The sequence below is a fragment of the Puma concolor genome, chromosome C1 (assembly GCF_028749965.1).
Source record: "Puma concolor isolate L17-30 chromosome C1, mPumCon1.1.hap2, whole genome shotgun sequence".
NCBI lineage: Eukaryota > Metazoa > Chordata > Mammalia > Carnivora > Felidae > Puma > Puma concolor.
In genome coordinates this window covers 75,816,124-75,833,021 of record NC_141674.1, presented here as the reverse complement: position 1 = coordinate 75,833,021, position 16,898 = coordinate 75,816,124, and the positions used below count along the sequence as shown (strand labels likewise).

Genomic DNA, 16,898 nt, shown 5'->3' with positions numbered 1-16,898 from the left:
GCTCCAGAATAATGGTGTTGGCTCCACATCTGCCTTCCAAATAACCCTTGAAACTTGTATCTAGAATGTATAAAGAGCTCTTAAAACTCAATAATAAAAAGAGAAATTACCCAAAGAACACATGGGCAAAAAATCTGCATAAACATTTCTCCAAAGAAGAAGATATACATGTGGCCAACAAACACATGAAAAAATGCTCCACATCATTAGCCATTAGGAAGATTAAATCCAAACCACAGTGTGATACCACCTCACACTCACTAGGACGGTAATAACCAAAAAGAGAGTAACATGTGTTGGTGAGGATGCAGAGCAATTGTGACCTTCATACATTCCTAGTGAGAACGCAAAGTGGGACAGTCACTTTGGGAAACAGACTGGCATCTTCTCAAAAGATGAGACGTACAATTCCCATATGACCCAGCAATTCCAGTTCTAGCTGTATACTAAGAGTAATTAAGTCAGGCACACAAAACCTCATATTGTATAATTCCATTTATGTGAAGTTAAGGTTGAGATACATTTAATTTGGTTTCAGTTTGGGATGATGAAAAAGTTCTGGAGATGGATAGTGATGATGGTTGCACGACAATGTGAATGTACTCAATGCCACTGAACTATGTATTTAAAAATGGATGGGGCGCCTGGGTGGCGCAGTCGGTTAAGCGTCCGACTTCAGCCAGGTCACGATCTCGCGGTCCGTGAGTTCGAGCCCCGCGTCGGGCTCTGGGCTGATGGCTCGGAGCCTGGAGCCTGTTTCCGATTCTGTGTCTCCCTCTCTCTCTGCCCCTCCCCCGTTCATGCTCTGTCTCTCTCTGTCCCAAAAATAAATAAACGTTGAAAAAAAAAATTTAAAAAAATAAAAAAATAAAAATGGTTAAAATGGTAAGCTTAATGTTACATGTATTTTACCATAATGGAAAATTAAAGAATCTGTTTACAGCTTTATTGGGCCAGCAACATCTAAATGGTCTTTTTTATGGTAGAATCCATTGAATCCATGGTCACATGAATTTAAACTCATTCTGTATTGTGTCAGTACCCAAGTTCATCTGCAAGAATTGAAGAGAAGCACACCTTGAGAGGAAGCTGTTGGTTATGTTGTCCTCCTGGTATCCAGTGTAGAAAAGGAGCTAGCCAAAGAGCTATGGCTTTAACAGCAAATTAATAAGATGACTTTTAAGAATGAGCTACTTTTATTTTCTTATCATTTTGATGTGCTAGTACATATGCGGAGGAAAAAATAAAGAGTCAATATAAGTTGAAGATAATATTGATAATATTGAAGAATTGAACATGCTGAAAATATTGAAGAGTTGGGGGTGCTGAAAATAAAACTATCTGATTCCTAATCAAAGTAGACCTCTGGCAGGTCATTAGTGCAGTTTCTGTTTTTTTCATACTCTAGGAAATGTAACAACCAAGACAAAGGAGGTTGGGTTTAGTGATGTCTCTAATTTCCTCCCACTGAAGAAATTGTGTGAAATGATAAAATGTAGTCTAAGTGCTGCACTCTACTTCTATATTTGTGACGTGATTGTTAGAAACAGTATTTTGAAAGAGTAGTGGAGATGAGTAAGAAAGCAGACACTCCTGCTGGTGTATGTCTTGAGCTAGGAGGCTTAATGGAACCCATGGAACTGAATGTGAAATTTCCATTACATTATGAGCTCTTTATGGTGAAGAGGACAGAGACACTTAGGTCTTCAGGTTTTGTATTAGATTTGTTTTATCATCATTATTGTGGTAGGAACACTCAATATGAAATATACCCTCTTAACAAATCTTTTTTTTTTTTTTTTTTTAATTTATTGTCAAGTTGGCTAACATACAGTGTATACAGTGTGGTCTTGAGTTTTGGGGGTAGATTCCCATGACTCATTGCTTACATATAACACCCGGTGCTCATCCCAACAAGTGCCTTCCTCAATACCCATCACCCACTTTCCCCTCTCCCCTGCGCCCCCCCCATGAGCCCTCAATTTGTTCTCTGTATTTAAAAGCCTCTTATGGTTTGCCTCCCTCCCTCTCTGTTTGTAACTATTTTTTCCCCTTCCCCTCCCCCATGGTCTTCTGTTAAGTTTCTCAAGTTCCACATATGAGTGAAAACATATGATATCTTTCTCTGACTGACTTATTTCACTTAGAATAATACCTTCCAGTTCCATCCACGTTGCTGCAAATGGCAGGATTTCTTTCTTTCTCATTGTCAGGTAGTATTCCATTGTATATATAAGCCACATCTTCTTTATCCATTTGTCAGTTAATGGACATTTAGGCTCTTTCCATACTTTGGCTATTGTTGAAAGCACTGCTATAAACATTGGGGTACATGTGCACCTATGAATCAGCATTCCTGTGTCCTTCGGATAAATTCCTAGTAGTGCTATTGCTGGTCATAGGGTAGTTCTATTTTTAATTTTTTGAGGAACCTCCACACTGTTTTCCGAGAGGCTGCACCAGTTTGCATTCCCACCAACAGTGCAAGAAGATTCCTGTTTCTCCACATCCTCACCAGCATCTGTTGTTTCCTGAGTTATTAATTTTAGCCACTGTGACTGGTGTGAGGTGGTATCTCAGTGTGATTTTGATTTGTATTTCCCTGATGATGAGTGGTGTTGAGCATCTTTTCATGTGTCTGTTGGCCATATGGATGTCTTCTTTGGAAAAGTGTCTGTTCATGTCTTCTGCCCATTTCTTCACTGGATTATTTGTTTTTCCAGTGTTGAGTTTGGTGAGTTCTTTAGAGATTTTGGATACTAACCCTTTATCCAATATGTCATTTGCAAATATCTTTTCCCATTCCGTCAGTTGCCTTTTAGTTTTGTTGATTGTTTCTTTTGCAGTGCAGAAGCTTTTTATCATGATGAGCTCCCAATAGTTCATTTTGCTTTTAATTCCCTTTGGAGATGTGTCAAGTAAGAAATCGCTGTGGCTGAGGTCAGAGAGGTTTTTTCCTGCTTTCTCCTCTAGGGTTTTGATGGTGTCCTATCTCACATTCAGGTCCTTCATCCATTTTGAGTTTTTTTTTGTGAATGGTGTAAGAAAGTGGTCTAGTTTCATTTTTCTGCATGTTGCTGTCCAGTTCTCCCAGCACCATTTGCTAAAGAGACTGTCTTTTTTCCATTGGATACTCTTTCCTGCTTTGTCAAAGATTAGTTGGCCATACATTTGTGGTCCAATTCTGGAAGATATACATGTGGCCAACAAGCACATGTTCTGTATTCTATTCCATTGGTCTATGTGTCTGTTTTTGTGCCAATACCGTACTGTCTTGATGATTACAGCTTTGTAGTTGAGGCTAAAGTCTGGAATTGTGATGCCTCCTTTCTTCGTTTTCTTTTTCGACATTACTTTGGCTTTTTGGGTCTTTTATGGTTCCATACAAATTTCAGGACTGTTTGTTCTAGCTTTGAGAAGAATTCTGGTGTTCTTTTCATTGAAATTGCATTGAATGTGTAGATTGCTTTGGGTAGTATTGGCATTTTAACAATATTTGTCCTTCTAATCCATGAGCATGGAATATTTTTCCATTTCTTTGTGGCTTCTTCAGTTTCCTTCATAAGTTTTCTACAGTTTTCAGCACACAGATCTTTTACATCTTTGGTTAAATTTATTCCTAGGTATTTTATGGTTCTTGGTGCAATTGTAAATGGGATCAATTTCTTGATTTCTCTTTCTGTTGCTTCATTATTGGTGTATAGAAATGCAACCAATTTTGGTACATTGATTTTGTATCCTGCAACTCGGCTGAATTCATGTATCAGTTCTAGCAGCTTTTTGGTGGAGTCTTTTGGGTTTTCCATGTACAGTATCATGTTATCTGCAAAAAGTGAAAGTTTGACTTCTTCTTTGCCAATTTGGATGCCTTTTATTTCATTTTGTTGTCTGATTGCTGATGCTAAGACTTCCAAAACTATGTTAAACAATAGTGGTGAGAGATGACATCCCTGTCATGTTCCTGATCTGGGGTGGGGGGGATTCCCCATTGAGGATATTAGCAGTGGGTCTTTCCTATATGGCTTTTATGATCTTGAGGTATGAATCTTCTATTCCTACTTTCTTGAGGGTTTTTATCAAGAAAGGTGCTGTATTTTGTCAAATACTTTTTCTGCATCTATTGACAGGATCATATAGTTCTTGTCCTTGCTTTTATTAATGTGATGTATCGCATTAATTGATTAGTGAATATTGAACCAGCCCCGTAGCCCAGGAATGAATCCCACCTGATCATGGTGAATAATTCTTTTTATCTGCTGTTGAATTCGACTTGCTAATATCTTGTTGAGAAGTTTTGCATCCATGTTCATCAGGGATATGGGCCTGTAATTCTCTTTTTTTGTGGGGTCTCTGTCTGGTTTGGGAATCAAGGTAATGCTGGCTTCATAGAATGAGTCCAGAATTTTTCCTTCTGGTTCTATTTTTTGGAACAGCTTGAGAAGGATAGGTATTAACTCTGCTTTAAATATCTGGTAGAATTCCCCTGGGAAGCCATCTGGCCCAAGACTGTTATTTGTTGGGAGATTTTTAATAACTGATTCAATTTCTTCATAGTTGTGGGTCTGTTCAAATTTTCTATTTCTTCCCGTTTGAGTTTTGGTAGTGTGTGGGTGTCTAGGAATTTGTCCATTTCTTCCAGATTGTCTAGTTTGTTGGCATGTAATTTTTCATAGTATTCTCTGATAATTGCTTGTATTTCTGAGGGCTTGGTTGTGATAAATCTATTTTCATTCAATGATTTTATCTATTTGGGTCCTCTCTCTTTTCTTTTTGAGAAGCCTGGCTAGAGGTTTATCAATTTTGTTTATTTTTTGTTTATTATTCTTAGTTTCATTGATCTGTTATACTGGTTTTTGGGAAATCTATATTGTTTATTTCTGCTCTGATCTTTATTATTTCTCTTCTTCTGCTGGGTTGGGGGTATCTTTGTTGTTCTGCTTCTAGTTCCTTTAGGTGTGCTGTTAGATTTTGTATTTGCGATTTTTCTTGTTTCTTGAGATAGGCCTGTATTGCAATGTATTTTCCTCTTAGGACTGCCTTTGTTATATCCCAAAGGATTTGGATTTTTGTGTTTTATTTTCATTTGTTTCCATATATTTTTAAATTTCATCTTTAATTGCGTTGTTGACCCATTCATTCTTTAGTAGGATGTTCTTTAACCTCCATGCATTTGGAGGTTTTCCAAACTTTTTCCTGTTCTTGATTTCAAGTTTCATAGCATTGTGATCTGAAAATGCACATGGTATGATCTCAATTCTTTTATAGTTACTGAGGGCTCTTTTGTGACCCAGTATGCATTCTGTCTTGGAGAACGTTCCATGTTCATTTGAGAAGAATGTGTATTCAGCTGCTTTTGGATGAAATGTTATAAATATATCTGTTAAGTCCATCTGGTCCAGTGTGTCATTCAGGGCCATTGTTTCTTTATTGATTTTCTGCCCAGATAATCTGTCCATTGTTGTAAGTGGAGTATTAAAGTCCCCTGCAGTTACCATATTCTTATCAACAAGATTCCTTATGTTTGTGATTAATTGTTTTATATATTTGGGTATTTCCAAATTGGGTGCATAAACGTTTATAATTGTTAGTTCTTCTTGATGGGTAGACCCCATAATTATAATATAATGCCTTTCTTCATCTCTTGTTACAGCCTTTAGTTTAAAATAGTTTGTCTTATATAAGTATGGCTACTCTGGCTTTCTTTTGACTTCCAGTAGCATGAAAGATAGTTCTCCATCCCTCACTTTCAATCAGAAGGTGTCCTCACTTCTAAAATGAGTCTCTTATAGACAACATATAGATGGGTCTTGTTTTTTATCCATTCTGATACCCTATGTCTTTTGATTGGAGCATTTAGTCCATTTACATTCAGAGTCATTAATGAAAGATATGGATTTAGTGTCCTTATGCTATCTGTAGGTTTCATGCTTGTGGTGATGTTTCTGGTCCTTTGTAGTCTTTGCAACATTTCACTCACAGAGCCCCCCATAGGATCTCTTATAGGGCTGGTTTAGTGGTAATGAACTCCTTCAGTTTTTGTTTGTCTAGGAAAACCTTTATTTCTCCTTCTATTCTGAATGACAGCTTTGCTGGATAAAGGATTCTTGACTGCATATTTTTCCTATTCAGCACATTGAATATTTCCTGCCACTCCCTTCTGGCCTGCTAAGTTTCAGATGATAGGTCTACTACTAGCCTTATGTGTCTACCCTTGTACGTTAGACCCGTTTGTCCCATGCTGCTTTCAGAATTCTCTCCTTATCTTTGTATTTTGCCAGTTTCACTATGCTATGTCGTGCAGAAGATCGATTCCTGTTATGTCTGAAGGGAGTTCTCTGTGCCTCCTGGATTTCAATATCTTTTTCCTTCCCCAGATTGGGGAAGTTCTCAGCTATAATTTGTTCAAGTACACCTTCTGCCCCTTTCTCTCCTTCTTCTTCTTCTGGAATTCCTATGATATGTTTATTATTACGTTTCATTGAATCACTAAGTTCTCTAATTCTCCCCTCATGGTCTAGAATTTTTTTTATCTTTCTTTTGCTCAGCTTCATCTTTTCCATAATTTTATCTTCTATTTCACTTATTCTCCCCTCTGCCTCTTCAATCCTCACTGTCACCACATCTAGATTTTTTGCACCTCATTTACAGCATTTCTTAATTTGTCATGATTATTTTTTAGTTCCTTGATCTCTGCAGCAATAGATTCCCTACTGTCTTCTGTGCTTTTTTCAAGCCCCACAATTAATCTTATGACTATTATTTTAAATTCTTGATCAGATATATTGTTTATATCTGATTTGAGCAATTCTTTAGCTGTCATTTTTTCCTGGAATTTCTTTTGAGGAGAATTCTTCCATTTCATAATTTTGGCTAGTTTTCTGTCCCTTATATGGTTTTTTTTTTAATTTTTTTAATGTTTATTTATTTTTGAGACAGAGATAGACAGAGCATGAGCAGGGGAGGGGCAGAGAGAGAGGGGGACACAAAATCCAAAGCAGGCTCCAGGCTCTGAGCTGTCAGCACAAAGCCTGATGCGGGGCTTGAACTCATCAACCACGAGATCATGACCTGAACCAAAGTTGGACGCTCAACTGACTGAGCCACCCAGGTGCCCCATGTCCCTTGTGTGTTTTAAAAGCTTGTTATATGTCCTGCACTTACAAGCACTACTATATTAAAGAGGGGTCATACAGTGTCCACAGCCTGGCCCTTCAGGAGGTGGTTTTTGGAGTGTGTTACTTGCTCTCTGTTGTTGTGACTCTGGTTGCTTTATCTCCCTTCTTGTAGTGATGTTTTGGGCTCTCCACCAGGTGTGCTTTGATTTGTTCATTGAAGGGAGCCCTTCGTATTTCCAGTCATAATCACAGAACCAGGTCCAGGTGCTCCAAAAAGGATGCACAGGTGAATGATTAGCCCTTTGGTGGCCTCGGCCAGTTTTCCCAGAATACCTTCTGCCGGCCGTGGAGGGAGCAGGATACCCCTGCATTTTCACCCTGGTCACCAGATACTTTAGAAAAGGAACAAAAATTTTCCCTCTGCCCTTAATGGTGAGTGCTTGGCTGAGACACCTTTTCCTGTAGGGCACCTCATAGATGCATGAGCTTATCTAGGACAGAAGTTCTCCACCATGGCTGCTGTAACTCAAGATTGTCTTTGGTGGGGTTAACCTGCTATTTCAGCCTTCCAACAAAAGACTCACTGGAGGCCTCACACCAGATCCACTCTGGCACTGGAACCAGTCAGTTTTTAAAATGGACGCAGAACAACCTTTACCCTCTTAACAAATCTTTAAGTGCACGGTACATTACTGTCAGCCATAGGCATGTAGTTACACATCAGATCTCTAGAACTGATTCATTTTGTAAAACTGAGACTTTGTGTTAAGCAGCAACTCCCTGTTACCTCCTTTTATTAGATCCTGCTTTTTCCTCTGGGGTGACTCTAAATACAACCTTTCCAAAGTCTATCAACTTTTATTATGTGAACTCTCTGATACTCAAGAAATGGTAACATTAATCCAGGGATAACATTTTCTCCCTTATAAATTGGGCGTAAAGAGGCTTTAGAGTGAGTACTGCCTAACAGTGAGAACTGAAACCAAAGTCAAAAATTTCAAAATTTCTCAACTTAAAGTGAACCAGCCCTGACGTGTTGCAAACATGTAAGGGGGAGTACTTCTTGAGGTGTGGCCCAACAACAGTGTGCTTACATATGTCTTCACAGCAAAACAGATGTGCTGGGCCATGGTGGGGCCACACAGCTGACTGTTGTAAAGGTATTTTCCAGATTGGGTCTCTGGGACAAGGAAGAAATGTTTTTTTCACTTCAGGCCCACTTATAGTCACTGAATTGTTCTCTGGGGGAGTCAGGGCAGTGTCTCTGAAGGGTGACCCTGAAGCAAGAATAACCAGGTACTTGGAGCTATAGCCCAGGGAGTGCAGTGATATGGCACCAGACTAAGTCTCACATCATTTAAGGGTGAATGAATGAAGGGAACACACTGGACTGAACTAGTGTGGAAAAAGGGAACAGGGGATCTCCCAGGGCCTCTCAGAGAGTGACACGAGAGGTACTTTGGACTTTGATAAACGCATAAATATGTAATAATAGCTTTCCAGTGTCCAGACATTCCTCATGGCTCTTTCTTCTCCTAAATATCTATCCTACTAATTAAAATTCTCTGTAATTTTAGTGTCCATGTGTTCCAAAAACATCATCACTGAATTGAATATGTACCCTTCCCTCTAGTGATGTAACCGTTGCTCTAGCTTCCTGGCAAGGCGACATATTTATTATAATCAACACCCAAGCAAGATCCATTGCCTTACAATTTGCATAGTTCTGAATTCTCTTCTAATAAAAGAATAAATAAAGTGTTTTTCTTTTTGTGTGTGTGTGGCAAAAATACCATCTATCCTTTAAGCAAATTTCAACAATACAATACAGTATTGTTAGCTATAGTCACATTGTGGTAAATTAGATCTCCAGAACTTATCTTGCACGGCTGAAATGTTGTACTCCTTGACCAATATCTCCCCATTTCCCCTCCCCCAGCTCCCAGCAACCTCCATTCTACTCTCTGCTTCTATGATATTATTATTTTCGACTTTACACATATAAGTGAGATCATGCAGTATTTGTATTTCTGCATCTAGCTTATTTGATTTAAGATTTGTCCTCTAGTTCATTCCATGTTGTCACAAATGGCAGGATTTCCTTCTTTTTTTTAAATGAATAATATTCCATTTCATTTATATGCCACATTTTCTTTATCCATTTATTGAGTAATGGGCATTTATACTGTTTTCATATCTTGGCTATTGTGAATAATGCTGCAGTGAACATGGGGGTGCAGATATGTCTTTGAGATCCTGATTTCATTTCCTTTGGGCATATATCCAGAAGCTGGATTGGTGGGTAATATAGTAGTTCTGTTTTTAATATTCTGAGGAACCTCCAATTCATAATAGCAATGAAAATAATAAAATACTGAGAAATAAACTTTACCAAAGAGGGGGGATATTTGTACACTGAAACTTATAAAACATTACTGAAGGAAAATAAAGAAAACACATATAAATGGAAATATATACTACATTCATGGATTGGAAGAATTAATATTGTTACAAGGTCTGTACTACCCAAAGTGATCTACATAGTCAAAGCAATTCCTATTCAAATCCCAGTGGCATTCTGTGCAGAAATAGAAAAATTATCCTAAAATTTGTGTAGAGTCACAAAAGACTCTGAATAGCCAAAGCAATCTTGAGCAAGAAGAACTAAGCTAGAAGCATCACATCTCCTGGTTTCAAAATATATTTTAAATCTAACAGTAATAAAAAGAGTATATACTGGCATAAAAGCAGACATATAGACTAATGTAACAGAATATAGAGGCCAGAAAGAAACACACATATTTAAGGCCAACTAATCTTTTACGAAGGTACCAAAAACACACAATATGAAAAGGATAGTCTCCTTTAAAATGACGTTTTGGGGGCACCTGGGTGGCTCAGTTGGTTGAGCATCTGATTTTGGCTTAGGTCTTGATCTCGTGGTTCCTGAGTTCAAGCCCCACATTGAGCTCACTGATGTCAGCCTGTCAGCACAGAGCCCACTTCAGATCCTCTGTACCCATCTCTCTGCTCTTCCCCCACTTGGGATCTCCCCCAAAATAAACATTTTTTAAAAATAAAATAATAAAATAAAATGATGGTGTGAAAACTGGGTATTCATATGCAGAAGAATGAAATTGGACCCTTACCTTACATCAGATGCAAAAATAAACTCAACATGGATTAAAGGCTTAAACGCTATGGTTTTTAATGCTCAAAAACACCCAACATGCTTAGTTTGCAGTTGATTTTTATAGTAATATCACAGTGCCTACCCTTTATGATTCTAGAATTCTTTAAGCCCTGTGCATCTTGTCTCTAAAGGACCCATATTCCTTTGCACACACATTTTTCTCAGCAACAGAATTGCATTAAACAGATTTCTAAACAAAAACTACTATAAGCTTGTGTTCCTTCGGAAGGGCTAGGACATCCGTAGATTTATCACCAAGCTTGGTGTAGCAGGATGTTACAATGAAACTCTTCCTGTCTGAGAATTTCCATCAAATAAACAGTTCCTAAAACACCCCCATTATTTTTGGAGTTAAAGTAGTATAACATGAAAAAATTTTCACTTTAGCTAACCTGTTTCATTAACTTCCATAAGTTTAGGAAACTATTCAACCATTCTTTCATTACTAACATTATACTCTCATTATTACTTGGACTATAATTTTAAATTTAAACCTTCAGAGATTTTTTTTTTTTGCAGTAATTACAAACCTGGAAAGCTGGAAGAAAGACTCAAAATTAATTTTCTTCCATTGCTAAATAATAATTATTATTACCTTATTATTATAATTTTTAAAGTAAATATATATTTTACTTAAATATATAAAATATAAACATCAAATTTTAAAGATATGAAATAATAAATTAAAATAACTTTTTAGATCTTTTAGGCAAAAATAACTAGCTTGAAATTCTTCATCTCTAGATTTGCATTTTTATAGCCTTATGAGCAAAAACAAAAGAGACAGAGAGAAGCTTTTAATCAAGTTGGCTGAAGGATTGTATTCATGGGACTTGGCTCATGTGCCCACCCCTCCTCCAACACAAACCTCCGTTTCTCAAGATATACAGGGTCGTTGTACTCAGCCCAGCTAGGGTTAAAGTTTTGAAGCTTCCATGTTCAATTTCACAACTTAAAAACATCTGTCTGTGATATTTTTGCATAGACTTTTGAATGATAACCGACCATTAAATTCTAAATTTTGTATTTTTCTATTTTACCAAGTATCCCGCCCCCCAGCAAAAAACCTGAATCCATCTTAATATAAGCTGAGAAAAAAACTGGAAGACAATGAAACAAAATATTGATGAATATCTCTGGAGTATAAAATTAGGGATCTTATATATACACACATGTATTTTTTGTTACATATGGAAAAAAAGCAGTATTAAAATAAGAGTACTTCTGAAAAGGGGGGAAGAGAAAAGAAATTACTAGGTAAAATCTTTTTAAAAAAATGCCTTCTCACTAACAAAAAATACTCTCAAGAGAGACGCTATAGAAGTCTTCTCAACCTGCCACTATTTTGTTCACATTCACACCTGGTTCTCTAGATTTATTGTGCTAGATGAGGATGTCTAAGGCACTTGTGGAAATTCCATTAATACTTCTTTGTAGATGGGCAGAGACAAGAAAACAGGGGTAAATACTAATGTACTAAGAAGACTTTAATAGACTACAAGAGACAAAGAAGGACATTAAATAATAATGAAAGTATCAATTCACCAAGAAGATATAACAATTATGAATATGTATGTACCCAACATCTGAGCTCCTAAATATATGAAGCAAACATTGACAGAATTGAAGGAAGAAACATTTACATAATAATAGGAGAATCAATACCTCCCTTTCAAGAATGAATAGAATAATCAGACAGAAGATCAATAAGGAAAGAAGGACCTGAGCAACATTAGAGGCCAATTGCACCTAACAAACATTTATAAAACGCTACACCCAACAACAGAATGCACATTTTTCTCAAGTGCATATGGAACATTGTCAGGGTAGACCTTATGTTAGGACCCAAAATAAATCTTAAAACATTTAAAATTATTGAAATCATACCACCCGTCCTGATCATAGTGGAATGGAACTAGAAATAAACAGCTGAGGGAAAATCGGAAAATTCACAAACATGTGGAAACTATACAACACATACCTAAACAACAAATGGCCTAAGATGAAATCATGAGAGAAATTAGAGACAAATGAAAAGTAAAACATAACATACCAATAAATAAATAAATAAATAAATAAATAAATACATACATACATACATACATACATACATACATACATACATAAATAAATAATAAAACATAACATACCAATGCTTATAGATACAGCAAAATAAGTGTAACAAGGGAAAGTTATGGCTATAAATGCTTACATTAAGAAATAAAGAAGATCTCAAATTAACCACCTACCTGTACACTTTGAGAAACTGTAAAAAGAAGAACAAACTAAATCCAAAGCTAGCAGAAGGAAGTAATAAAGATGAGAGCAAAGACAAATGAGATAGAGAATAGAAAACACAGAAAATCAACAAAATCAAGAGTTGGGTTTCAAAAATATCAACAAATTTGACAAATGTTTAGGTAAAGTTACCAGATAAGAAAAAAGGAGAGAAGACTCAATTAAAATCAGAAATGAAGGAGAAGACATTACAACCAATTTTATAGAAATAAGGATTATAAAGAATGAAAAATTGTATGCCAACAAATTAAATAGCCCACATGAAATGGATAAGTTCCTAGAAACACAAGGCCCACCAAGGCTGAATCATGAAGAAATAGAAAATCTGAACAGACCTCTAATTTGCAAGGAGATTGAATCATTAAACAAAAACCTCCCAACAAAGAAAAGCCTAGGACCAGATGGCTTCACTGGTGGCCACTACCAAATACCATTACATTCTTTAAAGAAGTAAAACCAAACCTCTTCAAACTCTTCCAAAAAATTAGGAAGGAACATCTCCAAGCTCATTCTATAAGTCTAACATTATTCTGATATTAAAACCGAACATCAAACATACAGAGAAATTGAATCACTCTGTTATACATCTGAAAGTAACATAACATTTTGTGTCAACTATTCTCAAAAAGACCAATATCCCTGATGAATATTTATACAAAGGTCTTCAACAAAATACCATCAAACAAAATTCAAAAGCACATTAGGAGGAATATATGCCAAGTGGGATTGACTCCTGCAATGCACAGATGGTTCACATTTGAAAATCAAGCAATGTAACATACCACATAAACAAAAAGAGGAAGAAAACCACCTAAAAATATCAATTGATGCAAAAAGCATTTGCCAAAATTTGACAGCCTTTCATGATAAAAACACGCAACAAACTGGGAATAGAAGAAAACTACCTCAACATACTAAAGCCCACATATGAAAAGCCCACAGGTAATATCACACTCAAAGGTGAAAAACTGATTTTCCTCTAAGATCAGGAAAAAGACAAGGACCCTCACTTTTGCCACTTCTGTTCAGCATAGTACTGGAAATCTTAGCCAAACAATTAGGCAAACAAAACAAATAATAGCTGCTAAAATTGAAAAGGAGGAGACAAAATTATCCCTGTTTGAAGACAATATAATCTTATATCTAGAAAACCCCAAATATTCCACACACACAAAAAAAGATGTTGGAATTAATTCATTCAGCAAAGTTTCGGGATACAAAATTAACACTCAAAACCAGTGGCATTTTTTTTTTTTAATTTTTTTTTTCAACATTTATTTATTTTTGGGACAGAGAGAGACAGAGCATGAACGGGGGAGGGGCAGAGAGAGAGGGAGACACAGAATCGGAAACAGGCTCCAGGCTCTGAGCCATCAGCCCAGAGCCTGACGCGGGGCTCGAACTCACGGACCGCGAGATCGTGACCTGGCTGAAGTCGGACGCTTAACCGACTGCGCCACCCAGGCACCCCAAAACCAGTGGCATTTTTATAAGTTTATAACGAACAAATCGTAAAGGGAGTTAGGAAAACAGTTCCATTTATAATAGCACCCAAAACCAATAAATTCTTAGGAATAAACTTAAATAAGAAAGCTGAAGATGTATACACTCAAAAACTACAAAACATTGCTGAAAGAAATTAAAGAAGACAACAATAAATGGAAACACATCTTGTGTACATGGATTGATTGCAAGAGTTAGGATTGTTAAACTGTCAAGACCATCCAAAGAGATGTATACATTCAGGGCAATTCCCATCACAATCGCAATGTCACTTTTTGCAAAATTAGAAACACAAACAACAAAGCATAATAAACATCCTAAAATTTGCATGGAATCTCAAGGAACCCAGAATATCCAAAACAATCTTGAAAAGAAACAATGAAGTTGGAGTTCTCACAGTTCCTGATTTCAAAATTTATTTTAAAACCACAGTAATCAAAACAGTGTGATACTGGCATAATGGCATATAGACCAATGGAAAAGAAGAGGGAGCCTAGAGAGAAACCCGGCTTATATGGTCAAATGATTTTCACCAATGGTGCCAATACCATTTAATGGGAAAAGAGCAGTCTTTTCAATAAATGATGTTGTGAAAACTGAATTTCCACATGTAAAAGAATGAAATTAGACCCTTACCATATACCATATACAAAAAATAATTTAAAATGAATCAAAGACCTAAACATAAACATAAAACCTAAAAGTGTAACACTCTTAAAAGAAAACATAAGCAAAATGCCTCATGACATTGGCTTTGGCAAAGATTTCTTGAAAATGCACAAAAAGCAAAGACAAAAAAATAGCATATGAAAATTAAAAAGTCAAACATCTGTGCATCAAAGGACACAATCAACAGAGTGAAACACAACTTTCAGAATGGGAGAAAATATTTGCAAACCATATTTTTGATAAGGGGTTAACATTTAGAATATATAAAGAATTCCTACAACTCAACAACAAAAAACAACCCAATTTTAAAAATGGGGAAAGGACTTGAGTACACATTTTTCCATAGATGATACACAAATTGCCAACAAGCATATGAACGGATACTCAACATCCCTAATCATTAGAGAAATGCAAATCAAAACCACAATTTTACCTCACACCGTTAGGATGGCTAGTATCAGGGGGAAAAAGACTATAACAAGTGTTAGCAAGGATTTAGGAAAATTAGAACCCTCGTGCACTGTTGGTGAGAATGTAAAATGGTGCAGCTACTATGGAAAACAGTATGGTAGTGCCTTAAAAAAGAATTACTGGGGCACCTGGGTGGCGCAGTCGGTTAAGCGTCCAACTTCAACCAGGTCATGATCTCACGGTCTGTGAGTTCGAGCCCCGCGTCGGGCTCTGGGCTGATGGCTCAGAGCCTGGAGCCTGTTTCCGATTCTGTGTCTCCCTCTCTCTCTGCCCCTCGCCCGTTCATGCTCTGTCTCTCTCTGTCCCAAAAATAAATAAACGTTGAAAAAAAAAAAATTAAAAAAAAAAAAAAAAAAGAATTACTATATGACCTAGCAATACCATTTCTGGGTATACATACAAAAGTCTTGAAAGAAGGATCTTTTTTTTTTTCAATGTTTGTTTGTTTATTTATTTATTTATTTATTTATTTATTTATTTATTTATTTATTTTGGGAAAGGAGGGGGCACAGACAGAGAGAGAGAGAGAGAGAGAGAATCCCAAGCAGGCTCTGTAAAGTAGGATTTTAAAGAGACTTGCACACCCATGTTCACAACATTATTCAAAATAGCCAAGAGATGTAAACAACCCAAATGTCCATCAATGGATGAAAAGACAAACATAATGTGGCATTATACATGAAATAAAATATTATTCAGACTAAAAAAGGAAGGTAATTCACATGCTACAATATGTGGAAATTATGCTGGGGAAATAAACCAATCCCAAGATTTATATGGGGTATCTAGAATAATCAAATTCACAGAAAGAAAATGTAGAATGGTGGTTGCCAGGGACTGAGGGAGAGGGAAATTCGGAATTACTTTAATGGGTATAGTTTTGCACGATGAAAAGAGTTCTGGAAACTGATCTTTAACACTATTAAACTTTACGCTTAAAAAATAGTTAAGATAGTTATGTTATACATATTTTTACCACAACTAAAAAGAAATGTGATTGGCTGCATTCCATCAAATATCACAGGAAATGGGTCTATTCAAAATTGACAATTAAAAATTTGTTTTCTGATACTCCATGTACTTTCTTGATTCAAGTCTGTGATTTTAAGAAGCCATTTTTGATAGCGTTATAAACAATGAATCTCTAACATCTCTTAGTACTTCGTTTTTACCATGTTATTTTCAAAGACAAACATATTAGCAAAAACGTAATTAATACTCTTAACATCTTTTCAATTCACTCAGAACGTTTTAGGCAGAGGAAAGCCGTCAATGAACCAAAGCGCACAGATTCCATGGCACAGCTCCTGTCTATATTCATCCAGAAGGCAACACATTGTAATAACAGAGTAATCTGTTACACAGTCCAGTTCTGTAGCTCCATACTATGGAATGCCTTAAATTAACATATTTTGTTATTTTTCCAGAATTCTTGCTCATACTAAAGTTCAAATATGATAGGGAGTACCCTAATAGAAGAAACACTGAAAACGGGGGGGGGGGGGGGGGGGGGGAATGCAGCATTTGTTAGATTTAACTTTTTTTTTGTTCTTATTTCTTTGTTCGTTTTAAATAAATACCTGCTTCTGAAATTTTCCTGATATTTGAGTGACCCCCCCCCTCCCAAATATATAAGCTCCAGTTTCCCA

General features: G+C 36.5%; 1 protein-coding gene and 1 long non-coding RNA gene across 2 annotated transcripts in view; one reads left to right on the top strand and one right to left on the bottom strand.

The window, feature by feature from the left end:
• LOC112867919 (guanylate-binding protein 7-like) overlaps positions 1-16,898 on the top strand; it is a 46,255-nt gene that overhangs the window by 11,482 nt on the left and 17,875 nt on the right. The window lies entirely within an intron of this gene.
• LOC147578158 (uncharacterized) lies at positions 8,874-15,364 on the bottom strand. Its single transcript, XR_015254854.1, has 2 exons — positions 14,075-15,364; positions 8,874-13,834 (listed from the first exon to the last, which is right to left on the bottom strand). It is a non-coding gene; the product is annotated as an uncharacterized LOC147578158 (long non-coding RNA).